Source organism: Odocoileus virginianus, chromosome 27 (genome assembly GCF_023699985.2).
Source record: "Odocoileus virginianus isolate 20LAN1187 ecotype Illinois chromosome 27, Ovbor_1.2, whole genome shotgun sequence".
NCBI classification, from domain to species: domain Eukaryota; kingdom Metazoa; phylum Chordata; class Mammalia; order Artiodactyla; family Cervidae; genus Odocoileus; species Odocoileus virginianus.
In genome coordinates, this window is record NC_069700.1 from 23674018 (window position 1) to 23697298 (window position 23281).

Below are 23281 nucleotides of genomic sequence, written 5' to 3' on the forward strand. Positions count from 1 at the left end.
GAAGGATTCACAATCGTGAAAAGAAAAAAGAGTTCTCAGACCCAAGCAAAAGACAGAAGCTGATTTCTGTGTCCAAACAGCTACTCTGTGGCACATCCCGAACTCCCTTCTGCCCTTCGGGTTTTAGCAAACATGGGTTTGACTTGTTTGCAAGCATAGGAAAGGCACTGGGGAGTCATGTAGGAAACAAGGAGTTTCTAAACACTTCTCGACCAGATGATGACCTGGCGAGTCACCCCTCCGCCATCCCTCCCCTCCCCCATTGTTTTCCAGCCATCATTGGACTCTCCTGTTTCTTCCTGCCTCTCCATCTCTACCTGTCTTCCCTCCCTTCCTTCAGCCATCCTCCTGCTTTTTCCCAATTTCCTTTCCTCTCTCCCATTTGGCATCACCTTGCGTCTTCTCACATCCAGCCTCTTCCTGTTTTCCTTCACTCTTTCTTACTAACTTCAGTACCAGCCCCCTCCCCTCCTGGCATGTCCAAAGCTTCATTTTCTGAATAGAGGTCATTTTCTACTCCTAACACAGTCCCTGTGGGAATGGGGATGGACAGCACATGATAAACTGTGGCATTTCAATAACTCTTCAGCAACAGCCCTGCCATATTGCCCATGAAACTGCTCCACGCTGTCTGCCCAAATTTAAACAATAAAACCATAACAACAATCTTATGTTTTCCTCTGAGTCATATGTTTTCCCTTTTTCAAGAAGTGGAGGTCTGTAATGAATAATGCTCCTCCTGTTAAATCTCATCTTACACAAATTGTGCCTTTCTGGGTCCTAGACCTAGGGTAGATGCTGAAACAGACACCTTCATGGTATTATCAAGATTACAGCCCAGTGGTCTGTGCCTGCTCATAACCACAACCCAGCCTCTGCTGCTTTGCACCAGTTTCTGCGTGCCCTGCCCTTCAAAGTCTGGCTGTCACTCCTCAGAACGAAATAGCTAGCATTCAAACTCTTGATGACAGAGCTTATTAGACCCAACACGCCCACGGTTCCAACCTTCCAGCTGGACACTATGGGATCTTTCCGAGGAGAACCCCTCCCCCACACCCTCTGCTTTAGTTTCTCTCCAGAGTACCCAGATAATTGTATTTCATGCATATATCCTGAGTTTTTCAGATGTTAAAAACCACCACCAAATAGAGGAAATTAACTACTTGTTGATCATGAGCACTAGCCCTGGGACCTTCCGGCACCTAAGGATAATGTTAACCCCTGTGACCCCATCCTGCTACCTCATCACCAGCCAATCAGAGAACTGTTCTCCAGTCATCACACATCCTTCAATCCTCACCCAGCCTTTAGAAATGCTTTGCTGAAACCCTTAGGGGAATGTGGGATTTGAGGGGTGTACACTCCTCGTTTTCCTCACATGGTCCTGCAATAAACCTTTCTCTGCTCTGAAGTCAGTGTTTCAGTTTGGCCTCAGTGCGTATCAAGTACATGAACTTGAGATCAGTGACTCTAAGGTAGATGGGCTTCATGGAGATACTACCTACACAAGCCGCAAACAACTCCCTACTCGGGTCTCAAACTTGGTTTAAAGTCTGCTGTTACCTTCTCAAAATTCTTTTTTTAAATTTCCTAAGTTTTTTATTATTTTGAACCTGCCACATAACATTTTAGTTCCCCAACCAGATTGAACCTGTACCCCCTGCAGTGAATGCAGAGTCTTAACCACTGAACCACAAGGGAAGTTTCCCCATTTCAAAATCCTTAATTTTTGAAGGAGTGGCCTCACATTTTCATTTTGCTCTGAACTCCACCAGCTATGTAGAAAGGAGTCCTGTTTCTAGCAATCTGTAGATATTAGCCCTCAGAGAATTCTTTAAACCCTAGGGGAACATGACCAGAGAGTTTGAGGAAGTGTTCCAGAATTAGACACAGACTGTCATCGGCGTTTCCAGGGTCAGAGCTAAGAGGGTCTGTCCCTCACTGGCAAGCCGACCCTTCCCAGGCCTGTTCCCGCCCGCCTCTGACCGATGGCTCCACATCACGGCATCTGGAGAATAGCCAGAAAATTCTTCAGCTCCCGACAAGAGATGAGGACGTTCTTGACTTTTGCAGAGTTAAACACTTGGAGAAACTTCAGGAAGAAAGCACTTGGTGCAAGGTTAAGCTAGCTGGCCCACCAGTCCTGCAAATTCTCATTGCCACGATTCTTAGCATGTTTATTCTCTTCTTGCCAGTGGCCAAAGGACACGTTTAAATGCCTTATTTCCTCCAGGGAGCCTGGAGAGAAGCAACCAGCACCCAATACAGGAAATCGTGAAGAGATTTAACACGGGCTCCTGTATAACTTCCCTTCCCCCAGCCTCCGCCCCCACCTCCAGCCACACTGAGTCCGTCGGCTTCTTCCTGCAGCAGACACTAGACGGCAGTTCACCTCTGCTCCCTGAGGTCCCCGTGAGTCTGAGGAGCTGGAGTCTGGTCCTGGGAAAACCCCACCCTCCCACGGCTGCTACCGAACCAGAGGCCCTTCAGTTCCACCTTCCCAAAGTGGTTCTTTGGGGCCTCCCAATACAGGATTAAATTTCAGAAGCCTGCAAAGCACAGAAGAGAAAGGTGGGTTCCTGTAAGGATTTTCCTTTTGTCTTGTTGACTGTGAACCAGGCTGTTCTGAATTGTGTGTTCACATGGCTTTTCTCATAGGCTGCGTGTTTTCAACCTGTGTATCTGGTTGAGGCTTATTCACTTACAGGAATGTGGGGGGAAAAGAGTGAAAGGGGAGAAGACCTTTGGGGATTTTGAATTTGTGCATCTTTGGATAAAGAATGCCACCCAGCAGAATACCTAGAACACGAAGCTGAGTCTTCTTCCCTTTGGAGGGAAATCTCATGAGAAGTTGCATTTGGAGGCTTCAGTATAAAGTAAAAAAGTTTACCACCTGCCTTTCCTTTTCAGTAAGACAGGCCCCTCCTTAGATTTTTTTTTCTTTTTTTTTTTTAAAGTCCTTTCTGAGTTTTGTTCCTTTCAGTCAAAGATGTCCTAGGGGATTTTCTGACAGAAATATAAATAGGTGTTTCTAATTTGGAGTGCCTTTGAGTTATAAGAAATGAACAAGCACTGTGTTCAGGATCTAGTGGACTGCCGTGTTATTTTCCAGAACTTGCTGTGAATCAGTTGTTCTTCCTGAAGCTTCCTGAAGCTAGAGGCAAGTGCCTCTCAAGTGATGGCTGAGAAGCTAATTTTCTTTGCTCTCTTGTGATTACCATCTACAGGATCCTGTTTCCCTTGTTGTTGTTTAGTCACTAAGTCATGTCCCACTCTTTGCCACCCCATAGACCGTAGCCTGCCGGGCTCCTCTATCCATGGGATTTCCCAGGCAAGAATACTGGAGTGGGTTGCCATTTCCCTCTCTAGAGGATCTTCCCAACCCCGGGATCGAACTCTTGTCTCCTGCATCGGCAGGCTGATTCTTTACCACTGAGCCACCTGGGAAGCCTTGCTCGCTTTAGCTGGTTGCTTTTCCAGTCCTTACTGGAACTTGAGATGATGCATCCACTGAGACCCAAAGCGGGGGTCTGGGTTGGTGGGGGACAGTCAGTCAAGGCTTATTCAAATAACACTACACACAGCATGTTTCTATGATTTATTTTTTTGCCTCTTATGTTTTTATTGTTTCATTTTTGTCCTCATAAGCAACTCTTTCTCTAGGAGAAATGTTTTATAGTGAGCCCATAAAATATCAGTCAATTTACACCTGTTTGAATGTTGACAGTTCTTTCCTTTACCGATCTTTTCTTTCCTGAACTTTATTTCTTTCAGATGCTGAAAATTTCTGGCCACTTCTGTGTTTCACCCCAGCCATAGCCTCCCTCCATTCTGTTCTCCATACTCTGCTGTAGGGCTCTCGGGAAAATGCAATTCTGAGGATGTTACTTTTCACTGAAATAGTTCCATTGCGCCCCACTGCTTATAGCCTTGCTTCCTATAAGGTTGTCCAGGGACCGGCTGCCTCAGGACAAGCTGCAAAGAGTTCAGTTTTCCATCCCCTCCTGGATTAACTGAATCTGCATTTTAACCAGGTCCCTGTGTAGTTCACATGCATTAAAGTTTGTGAAGCCCCCGCTTAAAGTCTGATCGCTATCATCCTGCCAGCCTCACCTCTCACTCCTGACTTTCCAGCTCTATCCAGTACCTTCCAAATACTTGAGAGCTCTTCTGCCTGCCAGTGTCTAGGTGTGCTGTTCTCTCTGTCCCCAATAACTTCATTCATCTTTTCCACCCAACTACTCACTGCAGGCTGATTGTTTCTCCACCCGCCTCATCCAGTCCACCTTATACTAAGTGCGCCTCAAGTCTGCAATTTTATGGCAGTTAGCAAAATGCTTCTGCCATAGCCCTTAGTACATTAAATGATGGTTGCTAGGTTTATTTTCATCCTTGAGGAGTTACTAGTCATTGATTTCTGACTGCATAATCCTTGAACCAATGCCAGGTACATAGCTTGTACTCAGTGTTTTTGAATTCATGAATGAATGAATGGATGGACCCATGAATGGATACATTGTCCCAAGAACCCCATATCTTCAGACTGAGATCTTGAGTTTGTAGTTTTCCAAGGAGATTACCAATCTCTATAATATTTTCCCACACTCTCCTTTATGAAATTTGCTGGATTCTTTTCTTCACCACATATTTTGAGTACCTCTCTTGTGCCATATCTTTTTGAATCTTTTTTTTGTTTTAATTTCACTATGAATAGCTTTTCCCAGGAGGTGTTTCTCTATCAATGCCCCCCATTCTCCACCACTCCTAGACAGAGACTCACTCATTTTTCAGCAAATATGTATCAAACACCTTTCCCACACCAGTTCCAGTGTAATACTCAAGGAATATGATGGCCAAAGACAGAGATGTGAGTCCTGCCTCCACGCAGTTGCCCATAGAGAGGATATGGTTTTTTATTCTCCTTGATCTTGCTGCTTTTTAAAAGCCCGAAGGAAAACTGAAAACCTCATCTCTAACCAAAGCTGGCACATCCAAGTAAAGACAGCAGGAGTTCGAAGGCAGAGTGATTTAGTAGAAAGAAAGTTGGGCTGTGTTTCAGCATCTGATTTAGTCCAATACCTGCAACTCCCTTGCCAAGTGACCTTGGGTGGGGCCACATCCATCTTGTGGACCTGGATTTTCTCAACTGGTGAACAAGACAGAGAGCGATAAGAAAAAGAGGCCCCTGTCTTCATGAGCGAACAGAGAAGATACTATCCAGGGACCCAGTGCACTCAGGTCTGTCATGTCACAGAGGACTTGAAAGGCAGGGCTCGGCTGTTCTCTGGGTCAGACTGGCAAAGAGGAGATCTTAAGGGAGTTGTTTCATATGCCCAGGGCTTAGCCATTACATTGTCCTTGGCACCTTCCATGAAACACAGTGCACCAGTGGCTTCCAGGGAGCAGTGCCCTGCAGCTTTGAGGAGTCCGCTTGGCATTCGCTGTTGGGTGGAGAGCTGGTTTGAAGGAGGGCAGCTGAGGAGGGAGGCAGTGGCATCCTCAGGCAATCTCTGCTTTTGGAAAGCAGCCAGGAGAAGGGAAGGAAGTAGCTCCACCAAGTAGTGCATGAAAAATCCAGGAACCTACAAGACACAGAACAAAGAAGACATCCCTGCCCCCGACTGTGTGCGGCACCCTGCAAGGACTCCCTTCCTGATTACATTGGGTTTTTTTCTAATTTGTGTTCATTTCACCTCGAATCAGAGGTTGGGAGCCGGTCACGGTATCCTTGGTCCCCAAGCTTTGTACCTGCATGGAGCGCATACACAGCTGGGAGGAAACAAATACTTTCTATTTGTTCTCCAGACATAACCGCTAGGCTTAGGCTGCAGCAGACTCTTTAGGCTTTTGCAAGGGAACACCCTTCCCCTATCTGAGCCTTCTCTTCCTTCTCCATCATTGTGTGAAGCTTCCAAATGAAATGCCTTCCAGACATCCTGAGTTCCTTCTCGATTCCTGTTCCTTGAGCATCTCTTTGCCTCAACATTTCCTGCACAACCACCTTGCCAATAATTGCCTCCTAGCAGGCAAAGTGTTTTCTGCCAGTCATTTCCTATAGCCTCTTAAGTTAGCATTAATTTCTATCAGTAAGCACACTTTGGAGCAACAGAAAAAAGAGGTTCACCTGCGTGAGAGGTTTCTAATGATATGTCATGGGTCTCAGGATCAAGCTTGCCTGTACTGATCAACATTTTTTTTTTTTTCATCAGAGGCATAGAGTGGGCTTAGAAAGAGGCAGACCCACTTCGGAATCCTCCATCTGTCACTTCCTTTAATAAGTAGTTATATCTCTAGTCTTAGATTTGTTTCTGAAAATGCAGATAATATTTACCAAGCAAAGTTGTAAAGGAGATTAGTTATTTATAAAGTACCGAATATGTTGCTTCAAAAAATACATCAGATCTGAAAAGAGGAAGCTAACCAAGATGGTGAAAATGATAAAAATGTCATGTGCAGAATAGTTGAAGGAACCAGGGGATAGTTGAAGTTAAGAAGTAACTCTTGTAGTTCACGAAAGTTAAAGTGTTAGCTACTTAGTTGGGTCCATCTCTTTGCGACCCCACTGACTGTAGCCCTCCAGGCTCCTCTGTTCATGGAATTCTCCAGGGAAGAACATTGGAGTGGGTTGCCATTCCCTTCTCCAAGGGATCTTCTAGACCCAGGGATCGAACCCAGGTCTCCTGCACTGCAGGCAGATTTTTTACCATCTGAGTCACCGGGGAAGCCCCGTGGCCCATGAAGGCTGCCTTCAAATATTTAAAGATGGTTGTGTGTGGGAAAAGAGGTCAACATGAGTGGAAATTATAAGGCAAAAATCTTAGCTCAATGTACAGAACGACTTACCCACCATCAGAATTGTCTAAGCTGGGTGAGCTGCCTCGTGGCAGGGTGAACACCCTGTTCTGGGCAGTATTCCAGGACTCTGGAAGCATGGCCGGGATGTTCCCAAAGGGATGCCCGCACTGGGTGGAGTGTGGGTGATGACCTCAAGGTCTTTCCCGCTGAAATCTACTGAGAGCCTTGTGATGTCAGGGTTCAAGTCCAAGCCACCAAATAAAGGTATAAAAAAAAAAAAAATTATCAGGCTACAGAGTGCCTGAGGCTGCCTTTTGACTGGCTAGCCCTACTCATCTGTGATGCTTTTTAAATAGGGTCTTTGCAGGAACAATCAAAAGGTTGGACTTCCAGGAAAAAAGAAAAAAAGAAATGAGAACAATGAGATGGGAAAAGTTCACTCCAAACCACTCTTCTTGGGTTCCTCTTCAACTAGTTTGTGGGTTACTCCTTGTGTTATAGATTACCACATTTGGGGATATTTTCAGCTGCACTGGGGTCAGGCAAGTAATAGCAAGACTCAAATCTTTGTCCTTGATTTCTGCTCTATCTATATAAAAAAAAGCACAATATGGCTATGTATTCCTTATCATCCAGAAATCTAATTTTTAAAAATTTTTTCATTTTTAATTGGAGAATAATTGCTTTACAACATTGTGTTGATTTCTGCCATACAACAAGGTGAATCAGCTGAAGGTATGAATATTAATGTATCCCGTCCCATTTGAGCCTCCCTCCCCACCCTCTAAGTCATCACATAGCCCCGCTGAGTTGCTACACAGCAACTTGCCACGCGCTATCTATTCTACATCTGGCAACGCCACTACTCTCTCTGTTCATCCCACCCTCTCTTTCCCCCTACTGTGTGTCCACAAGTCCACTCTCTATGCCAGAAATCTAATTTTAAGAAATGCAAAATAAAGTAATGCCATCTTCCAAATTGCAGGGATTGTGAGTGAAGTATTTCCCTTTGGGGGGAAGAGGAGAGCTGGCTGCCGCTGGCTGCCTGCTCAGAGTTCACCAACCATTGTTTTCCACCCACCTTTCCTTTTCTGCTAAGTGAGCCCCATGATAACAGCCTCTCTGCCAGCTCAGGACCTGAGGGCTTTTATAAAAAGGAGAATTTAGCTTAGGCGGAGAGGGACCTGTACACAGCATCCACTGCTCTTGGGATGTTTTGCTCAAACTTCATCTTTGCAGGACTCAGAAGAACTTTCTGGTCTTGTCATTTTTATCCCTCACAGTCTTTCTGCAGTCACTTAGGCAGCATCTTCGCATGCTTTTTGTTCTCGCAGTCTTTGTTTTGAAATCTCAGGGAAAAGAAACTGTCGTTCTTTCAACAGAAGTGAACATCAACGGATGATGTGTTTTGTCAAATCAAAACAAAACTACAGTATATTTTTTTCTCCAGGTTTACCTAGGTTTCTTGAAAACAATTTTAAAAAAAGATCCTTTTGAAATATAATCAACTATGCAGGACAAAAATCAGAGAAATCCATGCAGAGCAGCATGTTTATTTTTAGATGCACATCAACAGCCCAGGGTAGCAAAGCAACTGTCTAATGTCCAAACTAAGGCCCTGGGAATTTCCTCTAACAGGCCTGCGCTTCCGCGCATTGTTACAGTACAAAGGGCAGTGAAGGGCCTGAGTGCAGGGCTCCGGGTGACCCGCCCACCGTGAAATCTGGAACCTCTCATTCCTTAAGTCTACGTGGTCCTCCAGGCCGGGGTCACCGTGCAGGTCGCCCCGGCAGTTCTGGGCACATTCAAATGAGGAGATGTGTATGATTATTTCATCCAAAAATATCTCAGAGACCACTGATGGCATTTCAGAAACAAAGGTTCAGCTTTCTATTTGTGGCTGTGGATCTCCTCAATCCTCATCCTTGCCGTGAAGTGGACTCTGGTCTAACCCAGAAATGGGGCTAACTCTGGGTTAGATTGCAATTAATGAAGTGGTTTTAAAGCATATTATATATATATATATATATATATATATATATATATATTTAAGCATAGATGCCTATACACACAACCCAACACACACACACACACACACACACACGAAAAGGAATCTGACACCTGAGCCACCTAGATCTTTCCTATTATTTTAGATTAGTTTCTGATTCTTGATTTATCTCCAAAATGGATGCAACAAACCTTAGATCTTATTAGTTTGAGGAGAACTAACATGAAGTATTACAAATAAACTGACCCAAACTAGACTTCCTCTTAAAGTTTTGCATTTTGGTCCTAATACGCTTTAAGCTCTAAGAAACTGTTGTAAGAACGTCAGTCAGTGCTGGGTTAGTCGGTGCAAAGTCTTTCCTCTCTCTAACGTGACATACAATTTGTTGTTGTTTCGTTGCTGAGTCATGTCCAACTCTTTTGCCACCCCATGAACTATAGCCCACCAGGCATGGAATACTGAGGCCGTTCCCATTTCCTCCTCCTGGGGATCTTCCTCACCCAGGGATGAAATACACGTCTCGGGCATTGGCAAGCAGATTCTTTACCATCCTGCCACCTGGGTAGCCCTCTTGTAAAAATATTTGCCATCAAGTCTCCAGGGGTTTTTGTTGTTTGGAGGGTTTGTGTTTTTTGCTTTTGTTTTGTTTTGGTTTGGCTTTTTTGCCCTTGCAGAGGAAGAATCCGCATTTGTTACTAAATGGACACACTATGCTAGGAGAGTTTTCAGGCCTTTGTCAATCTCTCCCCACCCCCGGGAAGGTCAAGGCTGCCACGCTCAGGGCTGCATCTGGGATTACCACGGAAGAGGAAGAGTGGGTCTCAGATTTGCAAGCAGGGGTCCATACCTGCCCTGTGGGGTCGACTGTCTGCATCCCAGCAGCCGCCTGTCAGGATGGGGTCCAGCATAATCAGACACCCCAGGGGACCTGCACAGAGAAACGCCAGCCCTGAGCCTGGATGAGAGGGCTGGACTTTGTCAGCAGGTGGATGGCCAGGCCACCTCTGGGCCCACAGAAGCAGGAAAAGGTGTTCTAGTCCTTTGGTGAAAAATGTGCAATGTTAGTAAAAAAGTCTTTATGGATTGTTTTGTTTGCAAGTGTTTATTATCAGACACTCCTCAGGGGTTCACAGGGCAGGTCGCGAATGTCCGAAGTAGGGCCTGGGAATTTCCTTCCACCGAGGCTGTGCTTCCTCTCTTTGTTACTCCTCAAAGGACAAGTGGAAGCATTGCTCGAGAGCCTTTCTTAACCCTTTCTTCTGTCCGCCTGCCCCATCGCAGAATAGTCCCTCGGTCAGCCTTTGAAGAAGCAGAAGGATTGCAGACTTGGGTTGTTCGAGGGCACACACAGCTGCATATGCAGATAGGCTTTATATATGAGTGTGTATATGTGTATATGTGTGTGTGTATATATGTATATGTGTATGTACTTGTATATATGTGTGTATATGTGTATGTGTGTATGTGTTTGTATATATGTGTGTATATGTGTGTGTGCATGTATTGTATGCATATGTATGTGTTTGTATATATGTGTGTGTGTGTGTTAGTGGAGAGGAGATAGGTAATAAAGCATAAAGCTTTCTTCTTTTTTAAAAACTTTTTCTTTTATATTGGAGTATAGCCGATTAACAGTGTTGTGATGGTTGCAGGTGGAGAGCAAAGGGACTCAACCATCATATACATGTATCCATTCTCCCCCAAGCCTCCCTCCCATCCAGGCTGCCACATAAGATGGAGCAGTGTTCCCTATGCTGTACAGTGGGTCCTTGTTGGTTATCCATTTTATTTTTTTTGGTTATCCATTTTAAATATAGCACTGTGTACTTGTCCATCCCAAACTCCCTAGTTACCTCTTCCCCCAATCTCCCCCCTCCAACCATAATAAAACTTGCTTCTTTTTTGTAGTTCTCTTTCAGTATCACTACATATACCCAGTCATTGTTCAGACCAGACAAAATTTCTACTTTACCAAAACATACTTTTATAATAAAAATGCTCATCCAATTTTAGTTCCCTGTCCCCACTCCCTGTTCCCAGAGCAGGGTCCTCCTAGGATGATAGTTGTTATTCCCCTTTGGAGTCGGTAAAATGAGTGGAAAGATTTTACATGAACCAAGTTCTTTATGGAGCATACATGGAGCATAGGCCACCTGCGTGAACTCCACTAGGAACCAAGGGAAAGCAGAAGTTCTGCCTGTGAGGAAGTTCTAGCCCGTCTGATGTATTTATACCTGTATGCCGACACATACACTCATGCCTTGTAGTGAGAGTACAAAGCCGTCAGGGAACTGGGTGATCCAAATCCAGAAAGATCAGAAGAGAACCTGAGCCCTTGTGCTGCCAGAGATGCTATTATGATACCCAGACACATTTTTCTGGTGACTCCAGTGTCCTCAGCTCTCCAAGCACCAACACGGCCAAGTGCACACATACAGACACACACACACACACACACACACACACACAAATGGGGACATACAACTCACTCTCAGGAGACGACTCTGCCGTTTCAGAGGAAATTGCCTCTCAACCCCAGCTCCACAAAAGTTCCTCCTTCCACACCCATCTCTTCTCATTCTTTTCCTGCCTCCCAGGAAGAGACAGCCCTTCGTTGGATCCAGAGCTCAGCTCTAACCCCATCTCATTTCTCAATAGGCTTCTCAGATGGCACAGTGGTAGAAAACCTGCCTGCTAAGGCAGGAAACACAGGAGATGAGGGTTTGATCCCTGGTTCAGGAAGATCCCCTGGAGAAGGAAATGGCAACCCATTCCATTATTCTTGCCTGAAGAATCCCATAGACAGAGGAGCCTGGTGAGCTACAGTCCATGGGGTCACAAAGAGTCAGACAGGACTGAACGCACACACACACTCATCCTCCCAGTGGCATCACTACTTCACGACACTCTCCTCTGATTGGCTCTCCCCACTGTCATTTAAATCTGTGAAGGACCATCTCGTGGCAAAACAACCTTTACTGACTATGCAGCTACTCTTCCTCCTCCTTTCCTCCTCACTGTGAAATGCAAGAAAGGATTGTTGATGTTCACGTCTTGTCATCATCAACTGCTCACCCAGGAAATGACTCTGTTCTGTCTCCTCATCTCCCTGACCCCCAGGACGCCTTAGCAAATGTCTTGCAAGCCTCTCTGTGACCTCCATGACCCCAAGCCCATCTCACTCCCTCGTCTACAGCACGTGACCTTGTGGACCACCACCCTCTGTGCTCTCATCCTGCCTTCTGGGGTCCATAGTCTCTAGCTTTCTAACTGCTCAGTTTTCTTTGCAGGTTCCTTTCACCTGCTGTTCCTGCCACTTCCCAATGGCCACCATCTGGACCACCTTCCTGTTCTCCATCTCTATCACCTCCCTGCTGAAATTCATCTCTCTGTCCAGAGTTCTCTTTTCTCCCTTCTCTGTTAAGTAAACTATTGATCATCCAAGTGCTCACTCAGTCATGTTCGACTCTTTGTGACCCCATGGACTGTAGCCCGCCAGGCTTCTCGGTCCACGGAATACTCTAGGCAAGAATACTGGAGTGGGTTTCCATTTCCTACTCGAGGTGGTCTTCCCAACCCAGGAATCGTACCTGAGTCTCTTGTGTTTCCTGCCTTGGCAGGCAGATTCTGTACCACTAGCACCACCTGGGAAGGCCCCCATTGATCATCCAAAGTTTGTCTGAAATGCCACCAGATTACTTCCTTTTTACATGTCTCTCCATCCATGAGCTGACTTGTCTTCCAGGCATCTTCGCCACCCTCCCTTATGGTGCCTTTCGTATTTGTATTCTCAGTAATTGTTCCCATATACTTCTTTCCTAGAATATAGAGATGCTTCCTCATTCATCTTTGTATTCCTCACCCCCAGTACAGTTCCTGGCACATTGGATTTTTCACTAAATTATAAAGAGTTGGCAATGTCAAAGAGTCATTTAACAGACACTTTAGTGAACTTTTCCCTGAGCTTAAGTAACAGTAAACAGTAAATGGCTTTACTGTTTGGGGATAAATGGTATTAGTAGATTTATATTTAGATATGTATTTAAATTTTAAAAATGCAAAAATTATATTTGAATATAATTTTTAAAGTGAAACCACTCACATTTAGACTGCTAACAATGTTTCACTTTTCTTCAAGATGGAAATTAGAATCCTGAGCACTTCCTATTTGAGTGTTCAGTCTCTGTTTAAAAGCAGAAAGGAATGACAACTTGGATTTCATGTCAAATTTAAGTTTTCCCGCAGGGAGAATGTCTGAATGTGTCATGAATGACGCTGAATTTTCATGCACCTGAAGTGGGGTTGCCATGGTGGAGCAGGGCTAATATTTTGCCAAGATTTTGCCACTTCACTATGCAGCTGGCATTACGTAAAATTTCCCCAGCTGCACCTGCAGGTCTTTTGAAGTCACAGAGATGGATTTGCTGAGTTGTTTGAAGGAGAACCAGGGGCAGCCCAGGAGAATCAGCCTTATCACTGAGTTAGTACCAAATCCACTCAAGGTCCTGTCTCCCAGGAGGTCAAACAGCAGGGATGAGTCTCAGAAGCTGGAGCCACCTTCACCCAACTCTGGGTGGTGACAATATTCTATCTCCTCCCTGGGGCTATGAAGAGAAAACATAGGAACTCCTATTTATGTTGAAAAATGTCATTCCTTTAAATCTCTACATTAGGTTTTTGTAATAATGCATGTAAAATATTAGTATAAAAGTGCAGGAAATGGCATGTAAAATATGAGCCATAGATAACATGGTTTGTCCAAGAATGGTTGAGAGATGGCTGGAGTGTTGGTCAATATGCAGATTGCCAGGCTCTACCTAGATCTATGAAGTCAAGTTGGAATCTGGGGCTGGAGTCAGGAAGTAGAGCTGAACTGGGGAATCCACATTTTTTAACCAGCACTTTAGATGGTTCCTCTGAAGTCTGATGGACATTTTATTATGCATCAATAACAATATATAGGAAACACCTGGCAACCTGTGTTTAGAAAAGTGTCTATACTGGACAAGTGGTGCAGTGGTTAAGAATTTGCCTGCCAATTCAGGAGATGCAAGAGATGCTTTCCAGCCTTGAGTCAGGAAGATCCCCTGGAGGAGGGCATGGCAACCCACTCCAGTATTCTTGCCTGGAGAATCCCACGGACAGAGAAGTCTGGTGGGCTACAGTCCACGGGGTTGCAAAGAGTCAGACACATCTGAGAGCACACATGCATGCATGCTACACTGGGCACCCCTACATTCTGTGCTCCCCAATGGGGAGTTTAATGATTTTGCCATCTGGGCTCATCTTTGATGCAATATCCTTCCTGCTGAATTTGTAGCCCTTTCGTGGGCTCCAGGTTTGGAAGAGAATCCTGTACCATTTTGTAGCATCCTTCACACTGTCATTTTTAACAGTTTGTGTGTTTATGTCTTGGCAGCTTGTCTCAGCATGATATATTATAGAAGCAAGAGCTGGGTTTAGGATTTGGATCTGCTCCAGATTCTTCAATGTCTTTGACCACCAATCCATGTCATTTTTAAATGAGACTTGGCAAGTTGATTAACCTTTCCAAGCCTCCCTTTCTCGAGTGGGAGTAGCTAACCAGCTCCTAGCTTATTGTGAAAATTAAACATCATGCACACAGTTTTTTTAAAAGGCACTCAGCACAGACCCTGTGACAGAGTGGATTCTCAGCAAGAGAGAGCAATTAAAAATAACAACAAATAAACAAGCTCCCACTGCATAGCACAGAAGACTATATTCAACATCCTATGATAAGCTATAATGGAAAAGCATATTTTAAAAAAGAATGTATATATATATATATATATATATATATATATATGTATGTAAGTATATGTATAACTGAACCTCTTTACTATACAACAGAAATTAACGTAACGTTATAAATCAACTATATTTCAGTAAAAAACTAACAACAAAAGTTTCATCAACACCAACCACTGAGGAAAAGAGATTAAGTAATTTGTCCAAACTTACTTAGCCAGTAAGTGGTAGAACAAGGATGTAAGCCAAGGTTGTCAGGTACCACAGCCCACATTCTCAACATTTTATAGCGATTCTAATAATGTGCCACCTGGGGAGTCAGTATTAACAAACAGGAATTGAGCATCAGCCTACAGTGAGTTATGTGCGCAGCACACAGCAGTAGACAAACAAGGCCCTTCCTTTTCATGAGGGTGGGGACTAGGAGAATCAAAGGATAGAAGAAGAGCTCACAAATCTTTTTAATGCAGTTCAGGAAATGTCTTGACGGAGGCAAGTGAGAGGCAGAGGTGTACAAACAACTAGAAGGAGTTAAAATAAAGCAGCTTCTTGCCTGGAATGACCTTGACTTGGGCCTTGAAAGACAATGGGCATTAGACCAGTGAAAATAGGGGAAGAAGGCAGTTCTAGGCAGAGGCTGGAGGACACAGTGCTGGCAGGGCACCGAGGAGGGTCAGAGAGGGGAGAGTAAGAGAAGAAAGTGATGGAGAGAAGTGAAGTGGGAGGATGGGCAGAAGCCCTAATGATTCAGGGTTTTAGCTGAAGACAATTGTATGTCAGGCTTCCGAGGTGGCTCAGCGGTAAACAATCTGCCTGCCAGTGCAGGAGATGCGCATCAACTCTGGGTCGGGAAGATCCCCGGAGAAGGAAATGACAACGCACTCCAGTATTCTTGCCTGGGAGATCTCATGAACAGAGGGGCTTGATGGGCTACTGTCTGTGGGGTCACAAAAGAGTTGAACACGACTAAAACAACTAAACAGCAACAGCAAATTATATGTCACTTTAGAGAGAGGAGAGACTTTCTGTCCACTAACCCAGCAGCTATCTGCCAGTGTTTCTCTAAATTTAGGCACAGCTTCTGATTCTATTGGCCTGGACCTGGAGACCAGACACCAGGACTTTTGCAAACTGAGAAGCACTGTGGTAAAATAATGATTTTATATCTCAGTGATTGTTAAGCTTTCTTGTGCCTCAGAATCACCCCCTGAACATTTGTTTAAACACTGATGTCTGGGTCTACCCCCAGAGTTTTCGATTCTGCAGGTCTGGAGTGGGCTCAAAATGTTGCATTTTTAGGGAATTCCCTGGCAGTCCAGTGGTTAGGACTCTGCACAAAAAAGAGTTTGCATTTCAAGCAAGTACCTAAGGAGTGTTAAAGCTGCCAATCTTCAGCACTTTACAGAGGAGAATCTCCGGGTGTGAAGCCAGGAACTTAGGCAACAGTACTCAGGTGGGTCTTAAGCTGCTGATTTGAAAATTCCTGGGAGGAGGAATGATTGAAATCTCTTGTCTTCTTTGCTATACTGCTTCTTTAACTTTTAAGTATTTCCATAGTGTAAGAAAATCAAAGCCAAGTATTCCTGATGTTCTGGGTGATTTTGCCCTATGCTGCTGTGCCCTGCCCAGTTGTGCCTGACTCTTTGAAATTCCATGGACCGTAGGCCACCAGGCTCCTCTGGCCGTTGAATCCTCCAGGCAAGAATACTGGAGCATATTGCCATTTCCTTCTTCAGGGGATCTTCCCTCTCCAGGGATCAAACCTGTGTCTCCTGCATTGCAGGCAGATTCTCTACTACTGAGCCACCTAAGAAGCCCCCGTTTATGCTCTGTAAGTGGTCAAAATATGGTGACTTGGAGAGTTCTTTGGAATTTTAAAAATCCAAAGTTTGAAACTTTTGTTTGCAAAGCAGGAAGTTTGTTTGCAAAGTAGGAAGTCACTTGCTGCGCAGAGCAAACACTCAGGTGGAGGGCATGCCCCCTAGGAGGCTTTAGATGTGCAACTTTTGAGCAAGTTTCTCTCCATTTTTAGAACAACTTGAATCTGAGTCTCCATGGAAAGGGCTGTGAATGTGGAAATGTGAGATTGGTGTCTTTGTATGTGGTCAACCAGCTAAGGCAGGAAGAGGCTGGGAAACCCAAAGGCAAAGAGAACAATAAAGGTGAGGGTTTCCCTGGTGACTCAGACGGTAAAGAATCTGCCGGCTAATGCAGGAGACTCGGGTTTGATCCCTGGGTCAGGAAGATCCCCTGGAGAAGGGAATGGCAATCTACTCCAGTATTCTTGTCTGGAGAATTCCATGGACAGAGGAGCCTGGCAGGCTACGGTCTATGGAGTCACAAAGAGCCAGACATGACTAACACTTTATTTTTACAAAACAAACCCTACCCAAACTATCTTTTTTAAATGTCATGGTCACAAACTAAATTTCTCACACCAAAGATTTGAAGAAAAATATTCATGTGCAAAATAGTAAGTGGCCAAATTAAAAATCTTTAATACAGTGAGTAATGAATCAAAATGAGGCTCACAGGAGCAGAAATAATTACAAATCATTAAAAAGCAAGTTACAGTGAGGGTTTTACTACCAATGTGGTGTGTTAAATTCCTCTCTCTGGAGTATTGAAATGCAAACACCCTTCTGAATACCTGGAAGCATCTGGAAATCTTCATTCGCCCAAAGAGGATTCAGTTCCATTAACTATCTCTATTTCATAAAGAACAAGTGGACTAACTGTATGCTTTATGATTTTCCAATTTTTGACCTTTGTTTACCAAGAAAATGAATTAATGGAGTTCCCCCATTCCTTGCAGGATTCTCTTGTAGCTCAGCTCGTAAAGAGTCTGCCTGCAATGCAGGAGACCCTGGTTTGATTCCTGGGTCCAGAACATCCCCTGGAGAAGGGATAGGCTACCCACTCTAGTATTTTGGGGCTTTCCTGGTGGCTCAGATGGTAAAGAGTCCACCTGCAATGCGTGAGACCTGGGTTTGAGCCCTAGGTTGGGAAGATCCTCTGGAGGAGGGCATGGCAACCCACTCCAGTATTCTTGCATGGAGAATCCCCATGGATAGAGGAGCCTGGTGGCCTACAGTCCACAGGGTCACAAAGAGTCAAACACAACGGAGCTACTAAGCACAGCACCCATTTCTTATCCTCACAATATATTCCACCTCTGATGCAAGTTACTTATGAGTTTTAAAACAATGAGTTCAAAGGGAAGTTACTAAAAATAACTGAAGTGAACTATGATTGTATGAAAAGGAAATAAACAGAAAACTACTTTCATTGAGTCCGAGAAACAATAAACTTCTATTGACTTGCTCTTTCCCCTCATTTGTTTAATTTGCACACAGGGATTTTAGTGGGAACCCCCAGGTACACCAGTTTGGTTGCCTAGTTACTTTGTGCCTCTGCGAGCTCACAGGCAGTGGGGTGCCTTCACATTTCCTAAAGTTCCCCCCCAACACTTTTGAACCCACCTGGGTTCAAGCCCCAGCTCAGCCCTCGGGTCAATCAGTTCAGTTCAGTTGCTCAGTCATGTCCGACTCTTTGTGACCCCATGGACTGCAGCATGCCAGGCCTCCCTGTCCATCACCAACTCCCGGAGTTTACTCAAACTCATGTCCACTGATTTGGTGATGCCATCCATCCATCTCATCCTCTGTCATCCCCTTCTTCTCCTGCCTTCAATCTTTCCCAGCATCAGGATCTTTTCCAGTGAGTTAATTCTTCGTATCAGATGACCAAAGTATTGGAGTTTCAGCTACAGCATCAGTCCTTCCAATGTATATTCAGGACTTATTTCCTTTAGGATGGACTGGTTGGATCTCCTCACAGTCCAAGGGACTCTCAAGAGTCTTCTCCAACACCACAGTTCAAAAGCATCAATTCTTCTGTGCTCAGCTTTCTTTATAGTCCAACTCTCACATCCATACATGACTACTGGAAAAACCAGAGCTTTGGCTAGGCAGACCTTTGTTGGCAAAGTAATATCTCTGCTTTATGATATGTCTAAATTGGTCATAACTTTTCTTCCAAGAGTCAGCATTTTTTCATTTAATTCAGCCCTGCTTGTGTTCAATCCAGATGCCTCGAGCTTGGCCATTCAGCTGACCCTGTTTACGTGTGATTCCTACCCATAGGAAAGAATCACTAGTTAAAGGAGGGAGCAGTGAGTCTCTTGCTTTGATGATGTCTGAAAAAAATGGGGTAAAGGAAAAATAAGGTGAATTGCAGGTGGGAAGATAAGGGCCCCTGTGAAGTCCTTTGTGGTGGAATATGGCAGGTGGTCTCTAGGACAGTACTTCTCAGAGTGTAATTTGCACAAGAGTCACCTAGAGAGTTTGTTGATGATTCTGGACTCTACCCTGAGATTCTGGTGAGAAGGCCTGAGAGTCCCCATTATTGAAACTCGTGGGCTTATTAAGCATTCTCCCCATGAGGATCATCCAGTCCAGGTGCTGATCGGTACCCACCAGGATGTTCCCTCATATGGTGTGAAGAGCAGTGGGCCCCAAGGTCTCACCCCTGGCTTTGAGGTGAAGGAGAGGAGAAAGCTTTCCTCGACCTCTTAGAGTCAGTGGCTCCGTCTGAAACTTGGACTGACAAAGGCAGGTGAACAGGAGGAAAGTATACACATTTATTTAATACGTTTCCCGTGACAATGACTCTTTTATGAAGAAATGAAGGCCTAAAGAGACAGGTAAACCTGAGTGCTTCTTCTGTGGTAGGGCTGGTGACGAGTGGTGGTGGGGGAAGGCTAAGGAGGGACAGAGAGTGAGGAAGTGCAGCGAAAGCTTAGCAAGTCCTCTTTGCTCAGATTCTTCTCAGCATCCCTGGGACAGAGAGAGGGCACCTCTCCCATGAAGGTCTTATGATCTGCTTCAGAGTGGAAGGGCAGGGGAATATCAGAGAGACTTTCCTGCTTCTGCCATTTCCTCAAACTCTCAAACTCCAAACCCCAAGATGCCATATTTGGGGGGAGAGTGTCCTGAACTCCATCAGAGAGCAACATACCTCCCGTGGCCCCATCCTACCACTTCTCTTTTTGATGGCAGCCTCCAAAGTGGCTCATTATCACTGGCCACCTAGATGCCTGATAGAACAGAAATTACAGAAATATACAAGCACCAGTCAACAGGTAGTAGGGTCTAAGACCTGCAGAAAGCAGGGCAAGAGAGGAAGATGCTTTGAAGACACCCTGAGTATTGTTTTTCCGGCAAGAAGTTTCAAGAACAAGCATTGGAATTAGTTCTGCAGGGAACAAAGTGCCTGGGCTTCCCAAACACACAAAATTAAATTATAAACCATGTTGACTCATGAACTACATGACATGTCTGGTTGTTGATAACGGAACTAGGATGGTAACTAGAGGTAGGCATTTGGCTTGGGAAGTTGGGATACACATTTGAAGGGCAGAGGTGTGATAGGCTGACCTGCTTTGGTTAACACAGATAAGAAAAATTGAGGATCCAGTGGAAAATCCAGTAATATGAGATTTGAGCCAGTGAGGCTGGGGAGGGATGGCACGAGGGTCCGAAAGGGGATTTGGGGAAACATGTTAGAAAGAGTAGTGTGAAGCCTCCTCATCAACACACATGGACACATATACACACACATTCTTTATTACTTTTACATTTCTACATAGCATGTTTGCCCATCTGATGGATAACTTATTTATTTATTTATTGTCAATATTACTGCATCAGTCAAGGCCACACCAGGAAAGAAACCACACTCTCAAAGGTTCATTGGAAAGGTGTAGGCTTTTAGTCAACAGGGGACTTGCAGCACCAGGAAGCCCTTGATCACCTCCTGTAGGGCAGGAAAGGGTTAGAGGTTGGGGTAGGGTGTCAGAGAAGCCTGGCAAGACCTGTGGATGTGGAAGAGGGGGTTCCCCAGAATCTGTGGCTGAGGATGAAGCAATACAGTCACTGTCAAACTGTAGCCCAGCGAGGAGGGAGGGCAGTAGATCCCCAGCTCCACTTTCCTCCCATCCTACCATCTCCTGCTGGGATCTCCTGCTCGCCCAGATGACAAGGTGCTACAGGGTGCGGGGTGGATCCCTTGGGGCACAAAGCCAGGCATGCTCTTTCAGCTGAAATGAAGCTCCTTGGGGACAGTTGTGTTTGTAACCACTTATCTCCAGGGTTTGCAATAGCGTCTGGTGTGCAGGTTTTTAACAACATCTGGTGAAGAAATGAATGAGGCATGGCTTGGAAGAAGAGGCCTGGCATCTGATTATACACATATGATACTAGTAAGTTATCCAGAAGTCCACTTTGCCCACTTCTAAATCTTGCTCTGTGAGCAGACAGACGTGATTCACAGTACCCCATGGGTCCCAATGCTATACATTCAGCAGCACAACCGCAGGGGTCTCAAGGTTCACGCTCCAGGGTCTACAGATGCAAAGGGCACAGGAGGGGCTCACCCCCAGCTAACTACCCCCAGACAGGACAGAAAGGCTTTTGGACATGGGCTGCTCCAGTTCTTCCATTCTCATGGAGTCAGAGGCTCTGAGACTGGCAGTAAAATGGGGATGAAAATTATTCATCCCTCCCAGAAACATGAGGCTTGGCTGGGCGCGGACCCACCGTCTGGCATGGTGTAAACACTTAGCAGTAGCTGTAAGGATTGTTTCCTGTCTCTGCTCTTGAGAGAGGCATGGGACCTGCGGCAGGGGCTCTGTTTTCTGTGCTGGATCCTTGGTCACAGAGAGGGTCAGGGAGAACAGAACAGCCCGTCCCAGAGGAGGCTCCACCCATCCCCACGCAGAGCTTCCTGCTTCCTTCCTTCAGGGTTAAGTGGAGTGAAGCTGGTTTCCCTTCTGACTTCCAGGTCAGTGCCACATGCACACTTTTTTTTCTCCAGGTGGGCCTGGGGATGCTTAGAAGAGTACTGAGAAAGACACTGTGCCATTCTTCCTTCCTCAGGGTCAGGGAGATGTTTCCAGATGGAGCTGAGATGAGAAGCAGGTAGGGGACTCCTGGAAGATGAGCTTCCCTTGGAGAAGATGGGCATTGCCTTAGAGTCTGGGGACTCAAGTGGTTTTCCTTTGCTGGAGAGTCTCCTTCACTTCTGTTTGCTGGCGTCAAGTCCTTTCTCCAGCCCTTTGGGTCTGTATTTCTAATAGCACCACTCCAAGCTAAAACAGAAGAGGCAGGATAGGTGACCATCTAACCCCAAAGTCTCCTGTAGTTGTGAGACAAGTTTACAAGACACTCTGGAATCCAGGGCACAAAGGTGGATGGTGGGGAGAGGTTCCCCCAGGTGCAGGTGATAAGGTGGTACATGTCTGGGGAGAATTTAAGATCAATAATGAAACAAACTAAAATGATCACTGTGAAGTGGCAATTCCAAACAATGTCAGTGACAAAATGCGCTTCCTAAAAAATCTTTTGTTGGCCTAAGTTCTGTATAATTACTGTGATCACAGGCAAGTTTCAGTAATAGACTCTAAGCTCCTAGTTACCATATTTGTATTACTTATCTTTTGATGAAGATTGTGTTCTGCATAGAAGTTAATTCAGAAAACTCTGTCATATACTGGCTCCTGGCACACGAAGACTTCGCTACACATGCTGGTTCCAAGAATAAGTTCCTGATGGTTTGGAACTGTCTGAGGTCACTCCAGCTGTGTCTGCGTGTGTAGTATTCACTCAATCATATCCAACTCCTTGCGACCCCGTGGATGGTAGCCCACCAGGCTCCCCTGTCCATGGGATTTCCCAGGCAAGAATACTGGAGTGGGTTGCAATTTCCTTCTCCAGGGGATCTTTGCATCTCCTGCATTGCAGGCAGGTTCTTTATCATCTGAGCTATCAGGGAAGCCCCCCAAGTAGCTCTATCCCCCTGCATTTGAACAGTATGCTGCCCTGCATATTGATCTGCCCCTACATTTGAACAGCAGGCTAAAAAGAAGGCAAATTACCATGATAATTGTATACACAAATAAACGGTACAACAGTTGTTTCAATTCTGTCATTCTATGGGACTTTACAAAGTTTTTGTGTTTAAAATTTAAAACAGGGAAAGCGTGTGTTACTTGCACAGTGTACTTATTTTGTTTGACAAATACAGACGTTAGCTCTCACCAAAATGTTTTACTGAAAATTAATGTTTCCGTGAACATTTTTTTTCTTTTTTAGTTTGTTCTAAATCTGCAGAATTAATCAAGATAATAAGGATTATTACTGAAAATAATGTTCCCATATAAAAGAGGGGAAAGTTAATAAAAGATCTGGTCCAGATGTCAAATATACTAGAGGCTTCCACGGTCTAGAATTGTGAGTGTTCGTTGCTGCCTTCTTCAATCTAAATTTACAGTGCAGAGGAGTGTGTGTGATAAAAGTGTATATGTGCATGTCTGTACCTGTGTGTATGTGTGTATTCATTGGTTTGGGGGGGTTAGGGAATATACACATGTATTCTCTCTCTTTGTCATTACACAATTCTTGGGAAATTCTATGATGTCAATCATAAAAGGATACTTAAATATTGCTCTTAGTATACATAACTATCCCTGGACAAGCATTTGATGTATAAGGAGATTCTGGCACTTAGGAAGGGACAGTATAGGAGAATTACTGATGACATCACCAACCCAAGGGCTGGAGGTCACTGGTAAGAGTGCCCTTACTTAGTAAGGGTCTGTGAGTTTGGTCACTCAGTCCTGTCCAACTCTTTGCAATCCCATGGACTGTA

At 44.9% G+C, this 23281-nt stretch overlaps 1 protein-coding gene across 1 annotated transcript in view; it reads left to right on the forward strand.

Moving 5' to 3' along the window:
- The first annotated feature begins 2357 nt into the window (after positions 1–2357).
- Positions 2358–23281, forward strand: part of ADGRF5 (adhesion G protein-coupled receptor F5) — a 107880-nt gene continuing 86956 nt past the window's right edge. Inside the window, exon 1 of the mRNA XM_020912300.2 lies at positions 2358–2571. The gene's annotated coding sequence lies outside the window, so the exon portion shown is untranslated. The remainder of the gene's footprint in view (positions 2572–23281) is intronic.